This window comes from Anas acuta, chromosome 5 (assembly GCF_963932015.1).
Source record: "Anas acuta chromosome 5, bAnaAcu1.1, whole genome shotgun sequence".
Lineage (NCBI taxonomy): Eukaryota > Metazoa > Chordata > Aves > Anseriformes > Anatidae > Anas > Anas acuta.
The window spans coordinates 6,982,558-7,007,675 of NC_088983.1; the positions used below are offsets into that span (position 1 = coordinate 6,982,558).

The 25,118-nt window shown below is 41.2% G+C and overlaps 1 long non-coding RNA gene across 6 annotated transcripts in view; it reads left to right on the forward strand.

The window, feature by feature from the left end:
* Window positions 1–25,118, forward strand: part of LOC137856786 (uncharacterized) — a 70,931-nt gene that overhangs the window by 40,136 nt on the left and 5,677 nt on the right. For 5 of the 6 annotated variants that reach the window (XR_011096795.1, XR_011096793.1, XR_011096792.1 and 2 more), the window contains one exon: window positions 24,018–24,157. This is a non-coding gene — a long non-coding RNA (uncharacterized lncRNA). The remainder of the gene's footprint in view (window positions 1–24,017; window positions 24,158–25,118) is intronic. The other variant, XR_011096796.1, reaches the window with a different exon arrangement.

Consider the following 25,118-nt stretch of genomic DNA (forward strand, 5'->3'; position numbering starts at 1 on the left):
GTTTCAACATGAGCGAGCAATTCTTGGGTACCTGAAATACTTGTTGGGTGTGGGTTTTCTTCTGTTTGCTGTTCTGCTAACCATCTTTTGATCTTTCAGGATAGGAAGCCTTATTCTGTGGTAAGTCAAGGTTTGTTTATCATGCTGAAGAAACATTAAAGACAACAAGGAGTTCTTGGCTTGAGGAAGAAAGGACTAGCCGTGACCCTGGCCTACTATATATGCAATGACTGATCAGTTAGTCTGTCAGGAATCTACACAGGCTTATTGCGCTTGCATACAGAAGTGAGAAAAAACAGGGCTGAATTATTGAACGCAGCAAAACCCAAAGTTGTTTATCAGGTGGATCAATTCAAGGGGGAGCTGCGGCTCTCAATTCCATGTTTTGTTTGAAGTCTATCCTTGTGTGCAGATGGCTGCACTTCACTGTCTTCTTCTTAACCTGCAATACTTAAAAATTAATTTAGATTTCTTGTAAATCATCACTGATAACAGCCACTGAGGTATTCTGCTGGTCTCCGTACATGGTATTGAAAGTAATCAACTTCATGTAGAAGTAATATACATGGAATTCAATGTTCCTTTGGGGAGTAATTCATCTTCACATGCTGTCTTGCCCATGCCCTTCAGGTATATTTTCTTTAGCTGTGATTACTTTGCAAATAAGGATATTGGCTTTCATATTGCTGCATAAATGCTGCTGTGTATTATGTGCCTGGCGTGGCAGTTCTTCCAGGTTTTGGTCTGAAAGAATGTTTCATCGCTAAAGCAATCTATTGGAATAAGTCCTCCTGTCCTTTACCTGTACTCAAGAATATGGAAAAAGATTGGAGAGTATGACCTGTTTGCATAGGATGCTGTTTTACTTTGTACATGAGGTGTGCAGGGATGTCTCTCTTAATTTAGAAATGCATTTGCTATTGTGAAGAGCTCCTTGTGCCCAGGCTTGCTCTAATGTACTTCTGAAAGACATCCTTGATTGTCACATATCTTTCCATAAATACCTAGAGACCTTTTCAGAAACAAGAATGGGCAGGGGCAAACTGCACTATCTGTACTGAAATACTCTTGCTAGCTCTTCATAGGAGTTGAGAGGTCCATCTGTCTAGAGGCTTCTTTGGCCCTCATTTGCCTGGTAGCACCTTGCACTCTTCTGTGGAGTTCAGCCTTGTGAAGTCCTGCAAGGAAGAGAAGTGGAGTGAGTGATTGCCTTCAATTCCAGTCAGGGAAGCCGAGATCCCAGTCGGATCCAGACAATTTCTGTGAGTTTGTACAGCCCATCCACAGCTGAACTGTGATTTGGACTAGACCTCCAAAAGCGTTTGGTTCTCTTGACACCAGTGAAGTCTTTCGTAGTTCAAGAATCTTTTATAATGCAGAGAACAGCTACCGTGCTGAAAGCTGTTCTCCTGGACTGGCCACATCTGTTTCCAGGTTTATATGATCTTCACTTGCCAGAATACAGAGCACTTTCCACCTGCCACCTCTGTTCTCTAGACCTTTCTCCAACTGAAATTCAGGCTGTGGAAGTTCAGATGAAGCATGACTTTTACCTGTGCCAAACAGCATAGCATCACTGCATGATCTTGAGCTGACCTTTTTCATGCTCCCCTGTCTGCTCTGTATGGCACTCCTCCTTTCCTGTTTTGTTAGGTGCTCATTCTCCCACTGAGTCATGGCCTCATCAGGGCTGCTTGCTTGCTCTCCCAGCCTTTGGATGGGTGAGCCTCGAGCAGTGACAGGTGAAGTCTTGGCTGCCATTGCTCAATGTGATAATTAGCGATGCTCTGCACATCAATGGGGGGTGAAATCTGGAGTGAGGTAATGACTCCAAGGTTCAATGTGTTTTCTGCCGCATTTCTGAAGGGACAGAACCTGAGGGTGTTTCTTACATGAGGCTTGTTAACGCATAACAGCATATCCCAGAGCTGCTACTCTGTCCAACCTTTAATCAAACATCCTGGAGTTGAACTGTATAGAATAACATGGGTGACTTGATAGCTGTTTCACTCTGCAAAGCTGAAGCATGAGTTAATCTGTGAATATGAGTAATAGTACTCATAAAAAGGCAGGGGAAGTAAATTTCAGTCTCTGCACTGAAGAACCAATAGTAGGGCTGACTAATGGCAATTAATTATGTCCTGGAGTCTTGCATCAGAACCCCTTACAATTATTTTTCATTTTTTTACACTGTGGCAAGGAATGTATTGTGCGTTCAGTGTGCTGTGCACTTTGAATGAATTCAGGGGAGATTGGCTCAGATTTCAAGGTAAAGAAATATGGGTTCTGCTTTTTAGATTAAGTCCCAATGGATTTGAAAATCTTTCCTTGGTTTAAAAGCTTTTATCTTACTAGTTCCTCAGTATCCTGCCTGCACACAAGACATTCAAACCTCCCTGTAAGGATACCCAAATTCCGCTGGCATGCTTGGACATTCCCTTTTTCTAGGAAAGTTTCACAATGCATAAACAAACTAAAAGCACCTGGAAATGTAAAGTGTGAGCTGTGAAAATGGACAAATGGACTCAGTTCATCTGGAAAATGCACCCACTCCCAAAAGCCATTTAAATGCTGTCTGTCAGATGCTGGAAAGGCACCAAAATGCTAATTCAGCAGGGATGGGATATCTGTAACTAAAATGTTGAGTCAAAGGCTTTACAAACTGGAAATCTGGGCTTCTTAGTAATATAGACAGCCTTCTAGGACCTCTCTTGCCTTGAAAATGTTTATAGGTTTTCAGGGAAATGGCTTTATTTCTCCACGATACGGAAAATCAACTTAGGATTTTCCCTGATGTCTGGATGTGGAATGAAGCAGTGCTGAATACAGGCACCAAGGAGTCAGGGCAGTAGAGGCAGGAGATTTCAGCATGGAAACTGTGCATCTTTTGTCACCTAAATAGCAGAAGCTATTCATTAAGCAGAAATACCATAGCAGACTACTGCTATAACTTCCAGCAACTCGCAAGCTTATTAAAGCAATGCACAGGTGTTCTGGCCTCTGTGCACACACTGCGTGTTTGTTGTGGTTTTATTGTGCATCTCCTGAATTATAATAAAGGTTGATTGAGTTGCACTACCCTCTCCTGGAAGTCATCTGACTCAGTGCACTATAAAACTAATATAACTCTGTAAACCTATTTAACTTTCCCATTTGGGAACGCATTTCATTGGATACAGCAGCTTGAAGTTCATTAAAATTAAAGACAGAAAATAGCATTAGGTAATGCAGTGTTTCCCCCCTGGCAATGCAGGACTGGCACCTCCTTTGTGGACCAGTGTGACCCTCTATGCTGTTATGCAAAGCAGTAATTTGTTTTCACGTGCTATTGGGATGTTTTCTCCGATCGCTCCCTGTGATTCTTGTACACAGTCATCACTCAGTATCTCTTTCCTCATTCCTTTGGGAGCATGGATTACCTACATAAATAGTTTTATACCTATTGATCTTCTACCTAGCATATGACAATAGTCAATTCAGAGTATTGGACTCAATCATTTAACTCCATATACTAAGCCAAAGAAAGGAGAGGTAGCTGTCAGGGTACAAATAGATATTTCTTACCTGGTAAACATTGCTGAGGATGTTTAAGTCTAAAATAATGTCAGTGACACTCATTTTGTAAAAACCATGTCTGTGAAAGCTGCAGAAGTCTGTTTCCAGTATTGTGCATAAGGACTGGCTGGATCATTTTTTGTTCAACCCAGCACAAGTCTGATGTACCTGAGGTTCTGAACTGCGCTGATTTCAGTTGAAAAGGAACAACTGGAAATCAGTAGCGGTCTTAGAAAAGTTGAATGTGGAAGATAGTGTTTATGAAGCTGTAGCCCCAGGGCTAGAACAGTCACAGATGCAGAGAGGCAGTACTTAAATACTGACGTGTAGAGACTTTACAGAACATCAGGATTAACATGGACCAAACGCGCCCTGGGTGTTAAGCTGGCTGATGCTGGGGTTGCACCAGAGATGCATCTGATGCATAACATGAAAGAGAAAAAATGCAATTTTTTTTCCTCTTTCTTTCTGGAGATTTGTTGCTAAGCAATCGAGGAAACAGTGAGGCAAAAGATATGAGAGCATAATTCACTTTGTAAACAATGAAAATCTTTACAATTTTGGAAACTGCAGCAATAATACATAACATCAGAAAGGAGAAACTCTACAGAACATCAATAGAACATTACGCAGGCTTTTTTTTTTCTTTTTTTTTTTAAAGAGCACCAAAAGACTGACGACTATGCAGATGCAGAATTGAGTTACCATCACTGATATCAATCATTTCCCCACCATGGCATGCAGGACCTATAACCAGAATAAAGTGAGAGAGGTGAACACATGCACTCTCACAGCACAGATTTATTTCATCTGTGTAAGTTTATCACATCAAAACTGGTGATAAGGTCTTACAATTTGCGGGGGGGATATTTCTCTTAATTCAGTTTCTATGAAGTTAGTTCTTTGCAGGATGGCTTTTTTTCTTTTCTTTTTTTTTTTTTTTTTTTAAGAGTGCTGATAAACATGTACATTGTGGTGGGTTCTGCCTTTGAATTAGCATAGCAAGCACTGTTTTTTCAAGGACAGCAGAAAATTAGTTACTGCTTGTCCCTACAGACGAATAGATTTGAGAGAAGAAAACAGTCACACCTATTCTTTCCCAAGTATAGCAATAGCAATTTCTTGTTTATGACTTTTCCAAATGGTGTTGACACCCCGCTGGGGCAATTCCAGCTAAGCACCTACCTAGGGGACCTGCAGCATTCTGCTCGGTACCAATCTTTGTCCGATTAGAGTGACATTGCTCTTTTGAAATCAATGAAATGAAGGCATTTTACACTGCCTGAGGAATGATCCTAATGCAGAAATACTTCCTTTGCCATCAGCTCTGCAAGTTTCAGTGGGGTTTTCATCTAGCTTGGAGCTGCACCTGAAGACTGTAGTAAACTTATGTCTTTTACATCCACTAACAGTACATAAAGAAAGGGTGTCAGAATGTGTTCTGTTATCTTTACAAATATGATCTAATCCTTTCCTTTGAAACTTACAATGTTGGGAGTTCAGATGTTCTCACTGCTGCTGTGTACTTTCAGGCAGGTTGCTCAGGCAAGACCATTCAGGTTTCATACACGGAGATATGGGAAGAACACACCTGGATATATGAAAATGGTTGCACAGAAACTTCTTTCTGCTTTTGCTTGTATTCAGCTGTATTTCACCATGAACTGTTCTTCTTCAGTAGATTAGTGTATTTAAAAAGTATATCAGTAGATATAAAAAGTATAAGGGAGAAAACCCTAACCCCTCTCTTTAAGTGTGGACTGCGGCACAAGAAAGAGCTATTTTATTTTAGATCAAAACTTCTCTTGCTCACTTTTTCACAGCCAGGTCCTTTGGCCAATTTAGAAAACCTTTTCAGCAAACTGTATTAAGCCTTTTTAGCTGCCAAGAGAGTGGAAAGTTTTTGAGTTAACATTTTATCCTGCTTGCCAGCATCTCTCATTTGCACTTAGGTGGTGGGGGGGAACACATCCCAAAGCCACTCTCTAATCCTCCTGCGACACCTCTGGATTGCTGCCAGCTGATGCTGGCAAGTGCAGTGTACCACAGCTTATCAGGTCTGTTGTCCATGTTATGAAAGCAAACAGCTTGTGCTCAGCACGCAGTGCCTCACCTGAGCAAACCCATGTTGCTGCAGCTTTTTTCCTTTGCTCCGTTTCTGCATCAGCTTGCTCCAGCCATCTGCCGCACCTCGGTGGGGTGGGATGCTGGAGCTTGCTGATCTGGGCTGTCCTGGCATCTTCAGGAGAGCTTTTGCCTTCACAATAGCAGAAAGGAGAAGTGCAAACACGGTTGTAAATCCTTAGGCGAGCTGCAGCTTTCAGCGTCTGCCTTGAGCAATGGGACCTCTGGTACTAAGCCCCTAATTAAAGGTCTGAAATAAAAATTTAACAAGTTGCCAAGAAGCCTTGTGATCCTTTGAAATCAATGGCCTGAATCTTGTTGATTGCAGTGGATCTGGGCTTTGACCTAAGGTCCTTTTGCTTCATTTGCGTTCTCAGAAATGCTAAGGACTCCATGGTGTTCTGTCCTCTGGTTTAAAAGCACTGCAAGTTCACAGGGACATGCCTAAAAACATAGTGGGCATTTGACCTTCTGCAGAAAATATGAATGTTTGTTTATTTATTTATTTTTTACAGTTTTGCTTTGGGTTTTTTATTTTCATTAAACTGCAGCAATTCAGATTTTATTTCCCGTGCAAGTCTGATAATATAAAGAGCCTGCTTGATACGTAGGTGAACTCGTCCATGACAAATTACATGGAAACTATGGAAACACTCTGCTTAATGGAGAGCAAGGTCAGGCTGTCTAATGCTAAAAAATTAATAATTCCTCTGCTTTTTTTGCATAGAGTTTCTTGGGAGATGAGGGAAAGAGATCCAGATTAGTAGGACTCTGGAAGACTAAATAATGGAATTGTTTGGAGTTAGTTGAATTAATAATTGAGAGCAAATTACCTGACAAATTTAATCTTTTCTTTTTTAATTGCTTCCCCTTATGCAAGAGGAAGTGTTCATTTCTGTACGTGTTGATCAAATGATTTACCCAAACTGAAACATACTGTTTTTTATTACGCTACAAGCATTAAGCTGGGGTTACTTCTTTCTGTTCTGATGCTGGTGTATACCAGCAGCCCCAGTTGTTCTTTCCAAATCTGCATGCTTCAGACACCAGCCCTGAAAATGCATTTACCTTACTGGATTACTGCAGGAGAGGTCAGATTCTGTTCAACAGCCAGAAAGGTGTATAGATATACTGACAGGATCTGGACCTATTAAATTAAAATGTACATAGTGGGTGCTTGGATTTATTCTTACAATGAAATTTTGTGTTTGCCTTCATGACAGCAATTAGCTTGTCTTCTCCAGGTAGACCTGCTCACACCATCCAACATGTCTATATCCAGCTGGTGTCCTGCAATCATTGTTAGTTCTCAGTGGAACAAAGATAGTTTTTGGTAGATCTTATCTTTGGGGATTTGATGAGACTTCTAGTTATTCCCTCTCTCCCCTTCCCATAGTATATTTCAGATTCTGATAAAAGTAAAAAGAAGTTCACTATTTTAAAGCTGAGATAATCCAAATGTTTGTTATATAACCTAGCATAATAACGTACATTTGAACTCATATCACATGAAAATTATGTCTTCCTTCTCTGTCATTCTCACTTGGTCTTTTTCTTGAGCAAAATGTGAAAAGTCATATCTGTTTAAAAGCATGAATCCTGAATGCTGAATGGGGAAGTGTTTTACAGATTTCAGAAAGAGGAGAAATGAGTTGCCACACGTATAAGCTTGTCACCCTTAGTCTAATTTTATTTAATGCAAATACTTAAGGTATTTCATGCAACAGTGTAGGCTGTACTGAGTAGTTTGACCTCAATAGGATTTCAGCATCAAATTGAACGTTATGCTGATTTGAAGTTCACAAATAGAGTTAATTTTGAACATTTTGATTAAATGGTATGTCTTCATAACTCCAGCATACCATGGAGGTGAGTTATTTATAATGATATTTTCTTCTGAGAGGCAGAAAGGGAAGGAAGGACTAAGACTCCACAAACTGTAGTTGGGACTCTGGCTGGGCTGAAAAGGACCAGGTCTGTGCTCTATCCGAGTCAGAGATCTCTGTTTGGAGAAGCTTGGCTGAGAACCAGGTGGACTCAGAGTATTGGACCTCGATATTTTTTCATCCTTGCTTGAGAAGGATAAATAAGCAAACCTGTATTTCTGTGGCTACACTTGCATTCGGAAAAATTCCCCTATGGGTCTGTCTTTATCATTGTCCTTTGTCCACGAAGATGAGTGACACAGGGCCAGGTGCCACCTTAGTGGCTCTGTGAAGTGCCAGGACAGAAGATGTGTTCATAACTATTTCATGGCTCATTGAAGTTTCTGTATAGGTAGAGGCAGAGCTCAACTTGAAACAAGAATTGCTCTGTTCCTAAACATGCAAGGAGCAGAGTCTGATGGAATGGGGTTTGGTCTGTGTATTATGTCTCTCTGAATTGTCAGCTTGGATGCCATCTGGAGGGAGGCAATAAATAAATAAAACTTCTCATTTTTTTGCTTTCCCGTTTTTCACCATGTGGGAAGGATTGTGGCAGGCCCACCTGAGGCTTCTGTCACAACACTGCTAAGTCCTTGTCTGGGAATTGTCATTTTTTTTATAATGCTGAATGTCCTGCAGCTCCACAATGGTTCGTTGTTGTTGTTTTTGCTATCATTGATGTTTTTATGACACTAATATATTAGTTTTGTATTAGAACACTAATATTCCATTGAATATTTTGGACAGTCATTGGAAACATCACTTTCTCCATCGGCTGCTTCTGTGAATTTGGCTTCCTCTTCACTCTGCTCTTGTACCTGCATGGTCTGTAATTGTGCATTCCTCAAGCTTATGTTATATTTGGTATTCTCTGAGTGCTGACTGTCTGGAGGCTATTGCTGTAAGGCCAGAAAACTTCCAAAGATGTGATTCTTACTAGCCTTCCCCTTTTGGGTTATAGATGCAAGGGTATTTGATGCTATTCTCTCTGGCACTGCTTATACTGGGATGAATGATGCATACAGGGAAGGAATAACTTCAACCTGGGAATGAATCTTTGGTTGCAATTCAGATTCCTACAATTAGACCCTCTGGCAGGAATACCTAGAAAGAGCATGAGTCATCTACTTTAGGCTTTTTGTAGCTGAAATTCACTTCCCTGCAGCTTTATTCAATATTTCCACAGCCTTGTGAGGCAAGGCAAACGCTAACTTCCTGAGAGTGAGTTCACCCACCTTTTGTTCAATGAAAGCAAGCTCATATTGAGTGGCATTAATAACTTCCCTCTGCTGGATGAGAAGTGGGTCCACACTCACCCTACTCTCCAACTAAACCAAAAGTCTTTCTGCAATACACCACAAACTTGTTCTCTTTCTGCCACCTCCTTTACCTCCGTCTCAGCAACCTCCTTCTCCAGGCAGATGGTTGCCACCCCCTCTCAGCTCCCCTTGACACCCTGCCAACACCATGCCCAATCACCCTTGTCATCCGTCTCTAGTCTCTAACCCAGTTCCCCAAGATATGACAGACTACGGTCTCCTCCTTTTCCCTAAAAAGAAACACTGAACCAGTATGCCAGTACCCAGCAAATCTGGTCAAACAAATATGGTCAGGGATCAGAGAGGGGGCGGAAGGGTTCCCTATGGAAGATTTTTGACTTTTCAGACAATAAAACTAGAAACTGTCAATTCTGGGGCTATTTTTTAAAATTTCTGTCCAAAAAAAGCAACCACACCCTGCATACTTTCTTCCCAACTCCCCCAGTCTGGTGAGAAATGCTGCTGAGCCACAATGTGGGAGCTCTAGTTCAATGCCTTGTGCATCATCCCCCCTCTTTCCAAAGTCCCCCTCCCTGAGCCTCCCTAATCCTGCCTCCGTACTTCCCATAGGAAACAAAGCCCAGAGAAATGGAGAGAGCATGTGGCATTTCAACACCTTGCCAGTCACATGTCATTTTTTTGGCTGAAATCTTAGAACTTTTCAGAATACTAGTGCTTTGGTTTTCTATTTTCTCCAAAAAGTGGAAATTTTTCAAGGAAAGCAGATCTTCTCTTTTTAAGACATCCTCTCTCCCTAGATTTCTGCTGAAAAAGGTTTTGATCAGCTTCAGTAACAAGCTGTCTGCTGTAGTGTGTAAGGTAGCCGTGAAAAGCAATTTTTCTTAAGACATCTCTCTAAGAGCTGCTCACTCCAAACTCAGCAGATGTTTTATCTTTGGTGAAACTGAAGTCATCTGATCATAGTACTCTGGTCAGGTTTTCTTTGCGTATTAAAGAACATTGTGTTCTCATCTCCCAGCGTTAGGTTTGCACATAAACCTTTGTAAATTGGCCCCAGAAGAGTCTGGAGAATTTATAATTGGGATCATACCATATCTTTAGTAAAGCATCTTCAGATAAGATTTCACGTGTGAAGTTAGACAGGTGACTTTCTGATATGGGGATCAAAATGGGACCATATCAGCTCTCAAGATATTTGGCAACACCTTGTCCTTTCTCTGTGCTGATGCCTTGTTTAATGTATTTTGCATTTCTTACCACTATAGTAATGTTGTTCCTAGGCTGTGTTTGGGTAAATGATACTGGAGGTGACATATTTAAGAAAAACTTCTGATTTTACTTTTATTTTTAACATCTCATTTTATATATGGAACTTCTGTCAATAAGATAGGGATAGTATTACTAAAGAAGCACTTCAGAAACTGTTGGAGGTTTCTCTGATCTTAGTTATCATATATATATGGCACAGCTCCAGATAAGGGAACATAAGAAATCAAGGCAAAGAATGCTATAACACGTCACCATGGATGTATGTTTTATGTGAATAAATACCTGTATCTTGAACTCATGCCAGTGGATTTGGATGTAGGGCACTGCATGGGGATGCTGACTTCATAAGTCAGAGTTTATTAGTTTAGGCACACCACTACAGTCTGTATGGGCTTGTTGCTGCCTGGGGCTTTTACGTGGCCAAGTGGAGCATGAGCAGAGAAGCTGTGGTGTGCTTGTACCTGAGTGCCACCAAACCATTTGCCCTAGCTCATCTGAGGATTCACAGAAACCAGAATCTAGGTCTCTTGGAAGACATTTTATGTACTTGTTGGATACAGTACATATCCAACAGTACTTGTTGGATATTTTCTTGCATGTAAGACAAACTGAGAAAATAATCTCAGGCATTTTTGCTTTCCTTTTTGGTTTTAATGTTTCAGAGAGACAAGGCCTGAAAAAGGATGCTAAAACTAGAAGCTACTGCTGCAGACAGCCAAGTCAATGTGGCAAAACAGTCTGAAATGGTGGCATCTTTGTGCACTGATGCTTGGGTTGATGTAGTCGTGGGGTGACAGTTGGTGTGGAGGGCAATAGAAAGCTTCCTGCTTCTGCACAAATGTGTCTCATTTATGTGTTACGAAACAAAGCTAGTGGAAAGTTGCATCTTCCCACTGTTTGATTCTAACTGCACTTATCCACTTGTATTCTTGCCGTACTCCTTAGTGTTATGGTTTCTGTGGTGATGGCTGTTCTCTGAGTTTTCATTTTGCTTGACTTTTTTATCATTTGCACAGAGCTTTCAATGAGAAACACTTTTAGTGATGAGTCTGTGGTAACTTTTGACAACTTCACTAATTCCGTTTAAAAGCTTAACAGAGGCCTTAGAAGTGGTCATGCAAACTGAGCGAGTTGCTTTCTTCTGAGACAACAAGCTGTTATCAAAGAGTCTGTATGGCTAGAAATCCCTTTGTGTAACAACACCAACATGCACTGTATGACTTTTAAAAGCAGCTTGGTGTCCTGGATGACAGCTGACACATTGAAAATTAGTGCGACTTTTGCTCTTAGGTCATTTAGGTAAAAACTTCCCTCCTGTATTTCATTTGATGCTAAAACTAAGATAAGCAAGATCATGAATGTGAGAAGTGAGTCATGAAGACAGTACCGTTGCTGCCATGAAGCTGAAGCAATGATCAGCTAGGCTGGGTTCCCACTTTCTCTAGAACCACTGAAGGTCTGGAGGAGAGCACTGCATGAAAGGTCTTAAAACATTTGCCTTTTTCTAATTTACCCAGGAAGACTTTCAAGATGTTTCTGTCTTCTGATGATTTTTACCACTAATTTTGGTTTTGCATTTGTTTCAGCCTGGATAATGGAAATTTCATTGATCTGTTTCTAGCAATAGAAGATTTTTGGTTATCAGGTTGCAGCCTAGCAATACCAGTGGGAATTCAGAAGAAATTTTTAATTTACAGGACTTGATAAATCTGAGTGAACAGAACTGCTTGTGTTTCATATTTCAGTTGCCTGAAGGGGCACAAATCTGTCCTCCTTAGCTTTAACAAAAAATGTGTTAAGCATATTTCTTTCTTAACATAGGTGTAAAATCCAGAAAAAAAAAAAAAAAAAAAAAGAGAGAAAGGAGAAAAAGAAAACGGTATCTGTGGTCAGGGTCTTTATCTTTCCTGAACCTCTTTTCTGAAGAGTTAAGTATATAATGCTATTATAAAGCAGGTGAATAAGTAAGCACTATCTTTCAGCAGCAGCTTCTTCTGGGATGCAATCTAACCAGCTTTGTTTAGAAAGTTTCAGGCTCCGTGATGTAATTTTAATGACATTTAAATTTAGCATTCATATTGCAGAACAAAGAGAGTTGCCCCTGTGCAGCAAGGTTTCCCGTCTCCATGCAGGGGTGAAGTCAATAAGCATTCTGCTCATGGCACCAAGGATCGTGCCAGGAAGACAGTCGTGACTGGAAGTGAAAACAAGTCCCTGCTCACCGCCCTGTCATTAAATAAATATTTGGCCAATTAAAAAGTGCTCATTATTTTAAGCAGTTAGGTTAGCATAAAAAAAGGAGAATAGAAATCAATATGTGCTTGCTGGGAAAGCAAACCCGATGACCTCCCGAGTGCAATAAACAGCGAGGGCTGAAGAGGGAACACACATTCACACTCATCCTCAAAGAGTGCAAGTGTCCCTGAACCCATGTGGATAAAATATTCACTATTGTTCCACTGAGGACCCAGGGGGGCAAGAATTCAATGGGGATCAAGATTTAGATAGTCTGTGGAGCTGGGGCCTGGTAAAGGGGTGACAGAGTGGCCTGAGGGCAGAGGAACAGGCAGCTGGGGCCTGTGGAGATGTGCTCCAGACAGGTGGCTGTGGAGTTGCAGGCCACCAGTGGTGACTCTGACCCTTGGTATCAGTGCCATTAGTGAGATTGTCACTGCAATGTTCAGTTCTGGTGGCTGTCCTAAAAACAAGATGGGAAAACTTGGAAAAGAGCTGCAGAAAAGGGCCTAGGCTTGGGAAATGTGCTCTAGAGAGACCGAACTTGAAGGAGGCTTCAGTGTAGCAGCTCTGTAAATGGGTCATCTCTGAAATTGAGGGGATGGTCTTCAAATTAGCAGAGACAAAATGTGATCAAACGGGTGGAATGGGGAAATTCAGCCAAGGCTGTGCTAGAAAAAAGAGCATGGTTTTAACAGCGAGGATAATTCCCTACTGAAACCTCTTATGAGGAGATATATGAGATCTTACGAGATTTTCTCTGCCCTAGACTTAATGAAACAGCCTTCTAAAACAGGCACAAGAGATCCAAAAAACTGGGTTTGGTGTTGGCATTGGGGTGTAGGACCGCTGCTCCACAAGCTGTAAGATGGTACAAGGCTGTGAACAATTCTGTGACCTTCTTTAGAAGGGAGACTTTGGCCACAATATTTTTACTTTATTTTTCCTTTTTTTAAAAAAAAATAAAAATCTCTTTATCTTGAACTGAATAAAATTTTAATCTTCATGTTATGCTGTTTTTCATTTAAGATTGCAACGTTTGAGAGTTTTTCTTTTCTCCTTAGAAACTTCTTCCCTTTCTCTGTTTTTATGGCCTGGAGGTTTTTTCTCTATTTTTTATTTATCATCTCATATTACTGTGGTTTGAAGATATATAGCAATGACGCAGGCTGCTGTTGAGTTTTGGTTCTTTGACTGTTTGCTATTTTTAGATTGTTCTCAGTTGAACTGAAAACAAGGAGCAGCAACTGTATTGGCCCCAATATACAACACGTGTTTTGTGTTGATTTTTATTTTTATTTTTTTTGGTCAGGAGATACAATGTGAATAAAATAACTTGCCCTATATTTGGGGACTATGCAGAACATGAGCCTTTTAAGGAACATACTCTACCTGTATAAGTAATAGGTCTTGCTGTGACTGACCAGATCTTCCCTGGACGATTGAAATCAGACTAAATAACCTTGTCTCGGTGTCCTCAGCAAGATACTGTGCTGTGGCCAGCTGCAGCATGAGCACCCTACAGAGGGTGGTGAACTATAGCTCTTCTGCTGTTTGGCCATGAAATACTTAAAAGGGGCTGGAGCACAAATGTCCCACTTTGCAGGTAGATGCCCTACCCAGCCCAGGGGATCAGTCTCCTTGTCTCTTCTGCCCAAAGTTTGATTGAAAAGTGGAACATCTCCTCCAAGACAGACAGGAATAGTCTGGCACTTAGATCTTCAAAGAAATCAGAGGTGACAAGAACCAGGATAACTGCTTCAGTCTGAGTTGGCAGAGCAGTGCTTGTCACTCAGCCCCCACCCCGAGCACAGCTGAGCATCCCTCGTGCAATTAATTGCAGTCTCTCTTCTTTGCCATAGGGAAAAATGTTGAACATGAATTTTCTCCCAGGATATGTTGGCAACACTCAATAGATCCCAGAATTTCCATAGGTCAGAATTAAATAAAAATAAATCCTTATTACAACTTTTTATCAATGTTTGTACTTTAAAGGAATCAGGAATTCCAGGTTCTACCCTTTCACGTAGCCAACTCTTATCTAGCTCAAACTCCATATAGAAAAAAACCTCCATTTAGAACAAATGAAAGGGAGTATTTTTGTTTGCAGTTTCTTGTAAGAATAGTCTGTGAAAGACTTGTTAAAATTTATTTTTCTGTTATGTGATTTCCTTTTTTTATCTTGAGTTTCCTCTGAGGTATTGTCTCTGTAATTTTGCCTGGATTACATGAAGTATGAAAGTTTTAGCTGAGCTGCTTTTGAAGAAGGAACACCGCTATTCAGAAAGAAAGAGTCTGTGTGAGATTGTCATTTCTACCATTAAAAAATATTACTCAATTTTGCATTATAAAATCTTAACTGTGGTGTGCTGTTCAACTAGATTAGAAAAGATGCCTTTTCCCAGTTAGTGTGAAAGCATTACTCATGCCAAGCATTTAATGCTAAGGCACAAGCCATTAACTATATAAAATTGCTTCAGGTAGGGTAAAACCCTTGTACAGGCTACATTTTTTTTTCCTCTTATTTTCATTTGATTCGTTTTCCCAGATGTGTTCCCTGGTCTTGCCTTTATAATGTGGATATTTTGACCAGTGAATCCCACTGAGCAGACCCAGCTTTATTCACACTACATGGGCAAATCAGATACAGTCCAGGCAGTGAACTTGAGTGTCTGTTGCTAGTAGGTATCTTCATAACTGTCTGGTTTAAGTCAAACCTACTTAAATCTGGCAAGATCCAACTATGAGCTTAGCATTTTCATAGAGTGTGGCTCCTGATATGTTTTATTCCACTTAACATCCTGGTTTTATCACTCTTTCACCATCACAGACCAAGCCAATGGGCAGATATATGCAAAGCAGAACCTTACTGTCTTATTTTCCATCTCAAATCAGGTCTTGTGAATATTTGCTTTGTGATTATTCTCAAGTATTTCTGTCTAGCATCTGATTTAAAAATATCTTAGTCAAAGTCAAGCTTCGTGTAAGATCATCTGTTCAAGGCAACACCTAAGTTGAACTGTAACTGTACACCCAGTACTCCTGCGTGGTTCTGAGGAGGAGTGTGTCTGATCCAGGAATGGAAGGATTTCTGCACCTTCCATATCCATTGCTCTACACTTTTAGCTTAGGATGTTTTCTTGACTTATCCTTGCAAAAACATGAGCCCTCTTTAATTCCCCACCCATTTGCAGTTTTCTTTATTAATTGCTCCTTTTTGTTGCCCATCTTGAAATCAAAACACTAAAGGTCGTGGTTTTGAAGCCCACGCTTTGGTGAGCCCCAAGAAGTACCTGGAATTTCATGGAGAATCACATCAGTCTGCATCAGCTTGAATTGTTCATTTGATATTTATTTTTTATTTGTTTTTCTTTTGTCCTCATATGCTTTCACATGCATCACTAGTAGACGAACTTGATCCTGAAGTCAAGGACATGTTTTACTCTCTCCTGCCTGTGACCCCGTTCCATAATGAAATCTGTTTTGAAGCTCCAGGGGAGTCGTCTGTTACCTGGAACAGGCACACATGGGGTTAGGTATAGTAGTACCTTGGTAATCATTGAATAGTTTGGGTTGGAAGGGACCTCTGGAGGTCTTCTTTTCTGAAAATGGACCCAGCACAGTCTTACAGATGCTGAATACAGGGCAAGGATGATTTTCTTTAGCTTGTTGGCAATACTTAGCTGGTCTTTGCTGCAGGGAAAAACTGATGATAAGCTATGGCCAAATGTGATAAGAGGCTTACAAATAGCCCGAGAGGGTGAGGCAAACTGATGCAAATGGTACTGAGACCTAAGTGTTTGCATTGCTCATGCACCCACTGCCCCCGTGGATCTGAGCAGTCTGTGCATCCTGTGGTTCCCACAGAGACAACTGCATCCTCTCAGGCAGAGCTTGTGGGATTTACCGCACAGTTACAGAGAAATTCCCAAGCAGATGTTAAAAGCACAGATGAGAGTGGGAAGTACTTGTATACTGACGATGTACCAGACTGCAAATGAGTGCACAGCACAGAGTTTCTTCCCAGCAAAGGCAAGACATGCCTTCTTAGCATGTCCTGATATAAACATACCTCCCTTTTCTTGGTGTGTCACGTGAATCTCCCTTTCTTCTCTCCTAAGAAGCTTTTTTTGTTTGACCTTGCACTATGCAGGTACTCAAGATCTGCTTGTATCATGCCTTATTTTGTCTTAGACCTGAGTTGAGTGCCCACCCTCTGTGTTGGTCACATCAGCTTCTGAGACGTGAAGGTTTGGGGCAGACACCCCAAGGGAGCGTGAGTGTGCGAAGGAAAGAAGCATCAGCATTTCTTCCTTCTCCAGTGCTTGCACTGTTGTGCAGAGCCACAAATGGCCAGGATGGGGTGTGAATGCAAACCCTGCTGAAGAAGTTTATTGAATGCTTCCCTAGCCATAGGCTGGAGCTGTGGATCCAACAGAACACCCCAGATCAGGGTAAAAGGTCAAAGCCTGTTCATCCTCCCCGGAGGCCACATCCCTTGAGTCCTCACATGCTCAGGGAGAAGAGGTTTGCACTGCCCTGCACAGGAAGGCAGTGGACCAGAAAGCCATAATTTAAGTCCAGAAGAGGCTGTTTATAATACTCCATTCTCAGCTCCTGACTAACACGAGCCAGAGAATTCTTCCCAGTAATTCCTGCTTTGTGTGCTGCATCTCAGCCTGTGTTTGAGCTAGAACAGATCTCTCAGATATGGGCATTTAGTCTTGTTTTAACAACACTGAGATGCAGTATTTGCTGCTTTCCTTGGTAATCTTTTTAGTCTAACCATGCCCTTGAGTGGGAGAATAGGCCTCAGTCTGCTCCCTAATAAACTAGGAGTTTAAATCCTTTTATAAATTTTCCTGTTTTGTTTTTTTTTTGTTGTTGTTGTTGTTTTTTTTGTTTTTTTTTTTTTTGTTTTTTTTTTAATAGATTTTCTAACTACTAGGAGCTCAATCTTACAATTCTTCATCTGGATTTTTTTTTTTGTTTGTTTTATTTAACTTCAGAAGCAGACCTGGCAGGCACTGTAAGTCCATTTCATTTCACCTTTTTCCTCTGGATAGCGAAGGAATATTATTACTTATTGCTGCACTATATTAACATTATTCTTGCAGCCATTAGCTTTTCCAGTAATGCAAATATGTGACTGGTGTTGATGCTGTTAATTAATCATATTTATTATTTTTATCTTCTTCGGTAACATAGAGTCCAGCTGCTTATGCAGATGCCAGTCAGTCAGGCAATAAACCCCCTGGCCCCACAAGACAAATTGATGATGGATGGCTCTGTCTCGCTGCGCTTATTGCGTATGCATTTGCTGATAAATCCACTGCTTTTTCTGCATCGTTGACCAGCAGCTTGAGACTCCTGTTCTTTTTCATCAGTAGCTTGTAAAATGCCATTTTGACATTGCTTCTTCAACGTGGCCTGTGAGCTGGGTGAGGCTTTGGCTGTCCGGGCAAAATAAATGACTGCCCTGAAATTTGGGAGCAATTATGGAAGGGAGTTGAAATGCTGATAATGTCATCCTGGGCCTGTCTGCCCAGCCACAGGATACTCTTCAGGGCTGTGTGAGGTATGAACACGCTCAGCCCCGGCCACATTGGCCAGCTCCCATTTTGGGTCCAAGAATTTCTCTTCTTGGCTCCCCCAAGAGCAAGGTCTGGACAGGTCAGGGGATCTCTGAAGTAGTGAATGTGGCTATCAGGTCCTGTTGGTTATCAGGGTAACCTTGGTAAGCTCTGAACCTTGGGGATAATGTGCTGAAATTCCCTCTGCCTTCAAGAGAAGCAGTATGGGGTTGAGGAGGTAGTAATTCATCAGTCCCAAGCAGCAGCAGCAATTACAAATATCCAGGTGAAGGAGTTTCCTGAGAAGCTGTTGAGCTGAGGGGACAGGGTTAAGTCTGTTAGAAGGATTTTGTGAGCCTTGCCCAAATTTAGAGATCCTTTACTGGTCCAGACGTACAGTAAATGCGATGATGCTGTTGTGTGTGTGCAGAGTTCAGCTGCATGGCGTGTGAATACTGGCCTCGGGGTGCTCCTGTGATTTATCTGTGCACCCACAGAAGTCAATCTCTGATCTCTTCCTATCTGAGGGCCAAAGGTCTGAGGTCTGACTGTGGCACAGAGCAGCACTGAACCGGGCACAAGAACTCAGCAGTGCTTGAACTGCATAAGCAAACAGAAAGCAAGGGGTGGGAGGAAATTTTTGCACCCACATGTTGCCCAGAGCCAGAGAAACCAGGGGTACTGCTCTTTTGGAGAGATTATTAAGTCCTCTGTAGTGTAGTGTTTCAATCCCATGGCTGGTTTTTCATCGTAAACTCTGCTACATGTTGGCTCAAAGCTGTTTGCTGTGAGCGGAGGGCTGGCTGCAGCACCCCCATCATTGCACTGGGGAGCACGATGTGCACACCTACAAGAGTCTTTCCACTTGAGCTAACTGTATCACTGTAAACTTCTGACCTCACATCTGGGAATTGCTCACGCCAAATTAAGATGTGGCTTGCAAGACTGCTGATGAGATCATAGCTGAAAAGCAGTGAATATTTGCTTCTGGGGATAAGAGTGGGATCTGAGATGATACCAGGATCTCTGCAGTATCTGTTTCCTAGTGTAAGCTATGATGGTGATAGCAATTGCATCTTTGCAATTATTTTTTCCACCTATTTTTAGAAACACAAATTTTTAGTAATTTTTCCAGCACAGCCAAGCCGTGTACCTGCTTACAGAATACACCCTTGAATTATGATACCTGAAGTATTTACAAGCAATGCCACGAGTGTTTCCCAGAGCCTCTGTCACTCCTGTAAGCCTGCATATCTCTCCATCTTTCTTACAGTAAAATAACCCTCCCCAGGAACACTTCTTAAAAACACATGCAGTGAATTTAGGGGGAAGCAGTTTGATCAAGTAAGGTCTATACCTGACCTCCCCTTCCCAGTGACTTGTTCTGGGAGCTGCAGGATACTCCCATGGCTGTTTCTGGTGCAGGGCCATGCCTGGTGCCACACGTCCTGCACGTCTGCCTGGGAAGAGGGAAGACGAAAGTTCCAGCTCAGAAATCACTTCTGCAGGATCTCTAACTTGTTTTGCAGCAGTAGCATGCTGTGCAAGTCTTAGAGCAACCTTTAAACTTCATTGTGAGTCTGGTTCATAGCAAACCCTCCAAAATTTTTATACCCGCTCATCTGTTAACCCAGAAGTGACATTCCACTCCCAGCACCAAATTCACTCAAGATGAGTCCCATGCTCTCCAGTATGCAAAACTGATCCAGCAAAGAGCATTTCCCATCAACAGGTAGTATACATATCCTGACAACGCATATATCCTGCTGTGACATCTCATTGAGTTTAAGCCACTGTAATTACTCGCTTTGGTGGTCTTCACAGAGAAGCTTATCCTTCTTGGAGCCAGATACTTTATGATTGAAATAGAGTATACATTTTCATAAAACATATAATCTTCACTTACAAAGGTCAGATAGATAATGGTACACCGTATTACCCTCTCTTTCACATTCTGCTCCAATGCTTAGTTATTTTTACCATTCAAAATATCTTATTCTATATTTGGACTTTGTGGACTTAAGCATCCAAGCATTGGAAATTATCTTTGTTGGTTTAGAGGGTCTTTTGCACAGGATGTGTTTCCACTCTTCCTGTCTCTTGCTTTCATTTAAATCACATTTTAAGTTTCTCTTGGATGAAGGAAATAGCACAAATGGAAATCAGAATTGCTGTTCCATAAAAGATAATGGATTGTGACATTTATTTTAATTGGGTCAGAGAACATCCTCAATTAAACTGTATTGCAAAATGCAGGTAACATGTTGGAGTCACCTCAGAATGGAAAGTAATGATATGAGTCAAATACTTAAGTCTGTGTGTTTTTGAGAGAAGTTTCATTTAAAGTGAAATTTTGTGTTGAAAACTTCCTTTATTATGGAAGGATAGTTTTGGATTTTGGATGATTCTCTTTAGTCTCATCTTAGTCTCTTTTTTTTTTTTTTTTCAAGATATGTCTGTAAGACATGCAGTTGACCAGTATCTTTCCAGAATCATCATCATTGCCTCGGAAAGTTCATTATGTCACAAGCAGAGGAAACATAAACAGAGTGTATGAGACCTCTTTACAAATGTGTATAAAAATATTTTAGGAGTTTTTATCTTTATGTTTTTCTCCTCTTATTTAATTTTCTTGCTCTACCTTCCTTTTCAATAGTTTCCCTTAATATTTTGGTCAGTTACACAAACAAATTGCTAAGAAGAAAGACATTTACTCTCTCCTCATGTCATCACTGTGCATAGCTGGACTTGATTAGCTGTGCCATGCTACTTTGAATCTTTCTTCCAAATGCAACAGTAATCTACTTTTAATAAATGCAGTTTAGTGGTCTTACTGTTGTCAATTTTATTAGACGATAAATCACCTCACAACCAGTTGTTGCCTTCAACTTCCTAATATGATCCACTTGGTTACCAAATTACTACTTCTTAAAGAACTCTTATTTCTTTTACAAAACACAGACATCTGTATTTTCTGCATACTAGTATACATCCACAGAGATCAGACTATTCACTCAGCATGGAGCTGCTGAGAACTTTGTCCCAGATAAGTTCTGCCCTAAACTTTGTATACTTCCATTTCTACTTTTCTGGCTTTAACAATTACTCCCTCCTGAAAATGTTCAGGAAAACATTTATTTTCTTGCTAAATCACTGTTAAGCCTTCCTGTGGATGGAAATCTGCAGGGGATGATTCCAGTAGGAATTATCAGATGTGGATGTCAGGAAAGATGAGGTCTGTGCAGACCAGGGAGTATTGAAGTGTTCTTTGCCCACCAATCTCATACGTAGACTTTGGGAAGCTGAGGTGCATGCCACATCTTCGTGGTCTTCTTGTCGTGTCCCTCTGTTCTTGCGGTGGTTCTGCTGCCATGAGAGGCCCGAGAGCCAAATATGCCCTGTAAGTAGGTGTTACTGTGGCATCTTTTGTAGGAAAAAATTTTTATTATTGTATTTATGACCCAGGGGCAGAGCCTAAGGGCTATGACTGTTCCGCCCTACTGGGGCTGTGATCTTTGTTCCCTGCCGTTTTACATTCCATACAAGATTCAGATGTACCTCATGGATAAAAACAAGCAAACAAACAAAAATTACCTCAGTTCCTTGGGAAATCAAAATGTTTTGATTTGCAATTGCAGATGATAACTGTGAAGTGCCCAATCAGAAGGGAAAGGACTCGGGATACTCAGGATAAAGCCGTGACCATGAGACAACATTCAGACCAAGAGCTTTTCCTCCTCCAGAGTGTATTTCTCTCTCTAGATTTATTCCTCAGTTGAATTTATTCAATTTCTAAGTGACAAATGGCTACATCTGGGTGGTTATTAGTTTCTTTTACATCCTTGCTCTTTCAGTGACATATAAACTTCAGTTTATAGGAGAGTAAACTGTTCCCTGTTCTTAGAGGTGAGTGCCCTCCCTAAATGTCAGTCTGAAGAACTGCTGCCTTCCCCACAGCTCTTCATTTACAATGCAGAAGGGAAGAGCTCCAGCAGAAGTTATGTAGAAAAGAGATGAACTGTCGCAGTGACCCCAGTACTGGATTGTACGGGTATCTGCCTAGATTGTGGGACATCTGGGTTGAAAGTCTTTACCAGTATTTAATACACCTGTAACTGGCATAGTCCTGTTTGGGAATACTGCTCTTATTAACAGCCCCTTTCCTATTTGGCTTGGGTGAAACACTGTGTCCCTTTTGAGTCATCAGTTCTGTTCTGAATTTTATAAATGTTGTCTGACCAAGGTTGCCATCAAAATGTGAATGTGTCCCTGAAAGGGTTTGCTTTCATTGAATCAGCAGTTTTTGATGGTCACATAAACTATTTTGTTCCCTCGTCCCACCCCCACCCCCCAAAAAAAACAAACAAAAAACCCACACTTTTTTAATAGTTTTTTTTTTTGAAAGCTATTTGAAATCTATTTCAAAAAAGAGGCAAGCATACTAATTATACGTTCAGCAAAAAATTAGAAATATGGTTAAATATGCAATAATAGCAGACAAGCTCAGAAACTTTGAAAGCTCCTCTGTTCACCCAAGTATCAGCATGTATAGACCGGGGTATTGTATACATTCATAGGTTCTTGGTTCTGGAGAGCCTAAAATGGATAGAAACATATCAAAAATTGTATGTTAGCGAAATCGTCTCCAAGCATATTTCAGAATTTTCCATCAGGGGATCTTTGACCTAAGCTCGGAAAATATATTCTGCTTTTCATTATGTTTCTTAGTCACAGAATGACACTTAAGGTTCGTTTCAGCAGCCAATGCCATCAGACTCAGGCGTGAGTTCTCCTGTGACAGCATTAGATCAATCATGTTTTAAAGAATGCAAGTAATTGCTCCTACTCCTTTTTCCTAGACGCTCCAAAACTGACACTTTGGGTTCTTGGCAACCTGAGTTGTTAACACGGGTTGAAAGGTGAGAGAAAAGTATCTCAAACTTGCGTTTTCAATATTATTTTCTAAAACAAGTTGTTTTCAAAGAAAAAAAAGTAATATTTTGAAAAGTGTTACAAAACTTGGGGACTTGATTGAACTCAGAGCATGATTGTTCCTTACTGAACATACACCGAGGTTACAATTTGAACAGGTAGGTCATGTTATATGAAGTTCAGATGTCTGTAATAACCTCTGTGAGCCAGGTCTGTTAAGGGACCTTTCCTACACTGATAGACCTAAACAAGCAGTAGAGAATGCCACGTAGGTGTGCCACCTTGGTAAATTCCTCATGAAGGGCCAGTATGCGTACTCTGTGAAAGAAATGGGTTACAAACCCAGTGAATGAGCTTTTTTACATGCTGTAGGTGTTCCTAAAGGCAATCATGCTAAACTTTGCTAAACTTGCACTTCCTCTTCATAATCTTGTACACAGGCACTGGAAATTGAAGCCAAGCTAAATCCAGACTAGAAACAGTCTGTGTGTTTTTCATAGTGATGGCAAGTAATCACCGGAGCAAATGTGAGGAGTTCTTGTCAGCTGTCTGTTGCTGGCATCTCTTAAACTGAGATTAGACTTTTTTTTTTCTAAAACAGAACTGCAGTTGAAATGGGGTGAAGTCCCAGGAAGTCCTAGGTTCTGTATTACACAGAAAGTCACACTAGATAACAGCAATGTTTCCTCCTGACCCTGTAGCCTCAAGATATATTATTTACCACATGGTAAAGCTGCACCACCAGAGAAGAAAGGCTGTGGGACAGTGGGAATTAAGACATTTTGTGCTGTCAGTATGCATTCAGAGAGCATCCTCTCTAGCTTTACTGCTGCTGTCCTGCTAAGAGGAATGTCCTACACATTTCTCCTTCTCCTCCAGTGTTCCTCAAGAAGCCCTGATGAATGAGAAGGCCCTCTGAGGGCATCCAGTGGTGGCACCTCCTGAAGGCTTAGCTGAATGCTCATGTAGGTGAAGGGGGATAGGAGATGATAGGACAGCCGTTCCTTTCCTCTCCCTTAGCTCACACCCAGATGAAGTTTATTGCTGACATTTTGCTCAGGTGGCAGGAAGGTGGACATTGAAAGCAGTAGGGATTAAATCTCCCTTCTTTGGATTTCTTGCAGGTAGCAAGTCAGGATGGGCCAGCACAAATCCCACCAGACAGAGATAGACACACGAAAGGTGAGGGAGTGGTACAAGCACTGAACTTTCTCCCTCCCACTTGAAAATGCTCCAACTAGTCCATCGCAGGCTTCATCCACAGGTAAAGACTGGTAATTGGTAGTCACTGTGTGTGATTAGCTCATGAGTGTAAGGTTTGCTACAAGGCTGGAGGTAAGGAAGACGTACCAGGACAGTTCTGTCTCTTTTCTGTGCCTGAAATCCTGCAGTGCTCTACAGAGAAATGAGAAGCGAAAGGTTATATTGATAAACTTAATCATCTGAATCTGTTTTTCATGTGCCCTTGATACTGTAAAATCAAAGCACTGCACCCCTGCCAGGCATTAAAATGCCAGATTTGAGGGTCATTAAAAGCAGCAGCATCCTTAATCAGGAGCCCTTACAGAGCAGCACAAAGCTGCTCCTCCCTTTCTATACATGATTTATTTTTTAATAAGGGCGACCAAGATGGCAGCCCGTGCAATGCTCTGTGCTGCATAAGCTGCTCGGCAGCAGGTTGTGATGATTTGCAAACTCTCTTTGCAGCATTAATGTCTATGTGAACAACTTGGAGGAAGCACTGCCTTCTTATTGCTTTAAATGCTTCCTCCTATTATATGGGGCTTTTGCATTCTTGGTTAAGAAGGGAGTTGCAGGACTCATTATGTGGATATGAATTTTTAAATGTTATATGATTATTACCTTCTGGTTTCCTCCACATACTCCCAAGTACCCAAGGTAAAAAAGCTCATTCCCTTGGTCTTTGCATTACTGTCTGGCCATCATCAGTGGGTGCTATCTGGCCATTATGGTAGGCCTGCATTATTAGCTTCATTCTTGATTATCAGTGAGATTGGGTGTGTGACCAGATAAATCTTCAGCTGAGTTCTTAGGAAAAAAATGCAATTCGCTGGAGGCAGCACAAAGCTGAGCCATTGTCCCAGCTCAGTGAAGCACCAGGAGTCCCCTGGGGTGGGATTCAACTCCCAGGTAATGTCTGGAGCCTTCTGGGCAGGTGCTTTGGACCTCACAGTGTCAGTGTATTCAGAGAGGTTTAACGGTTA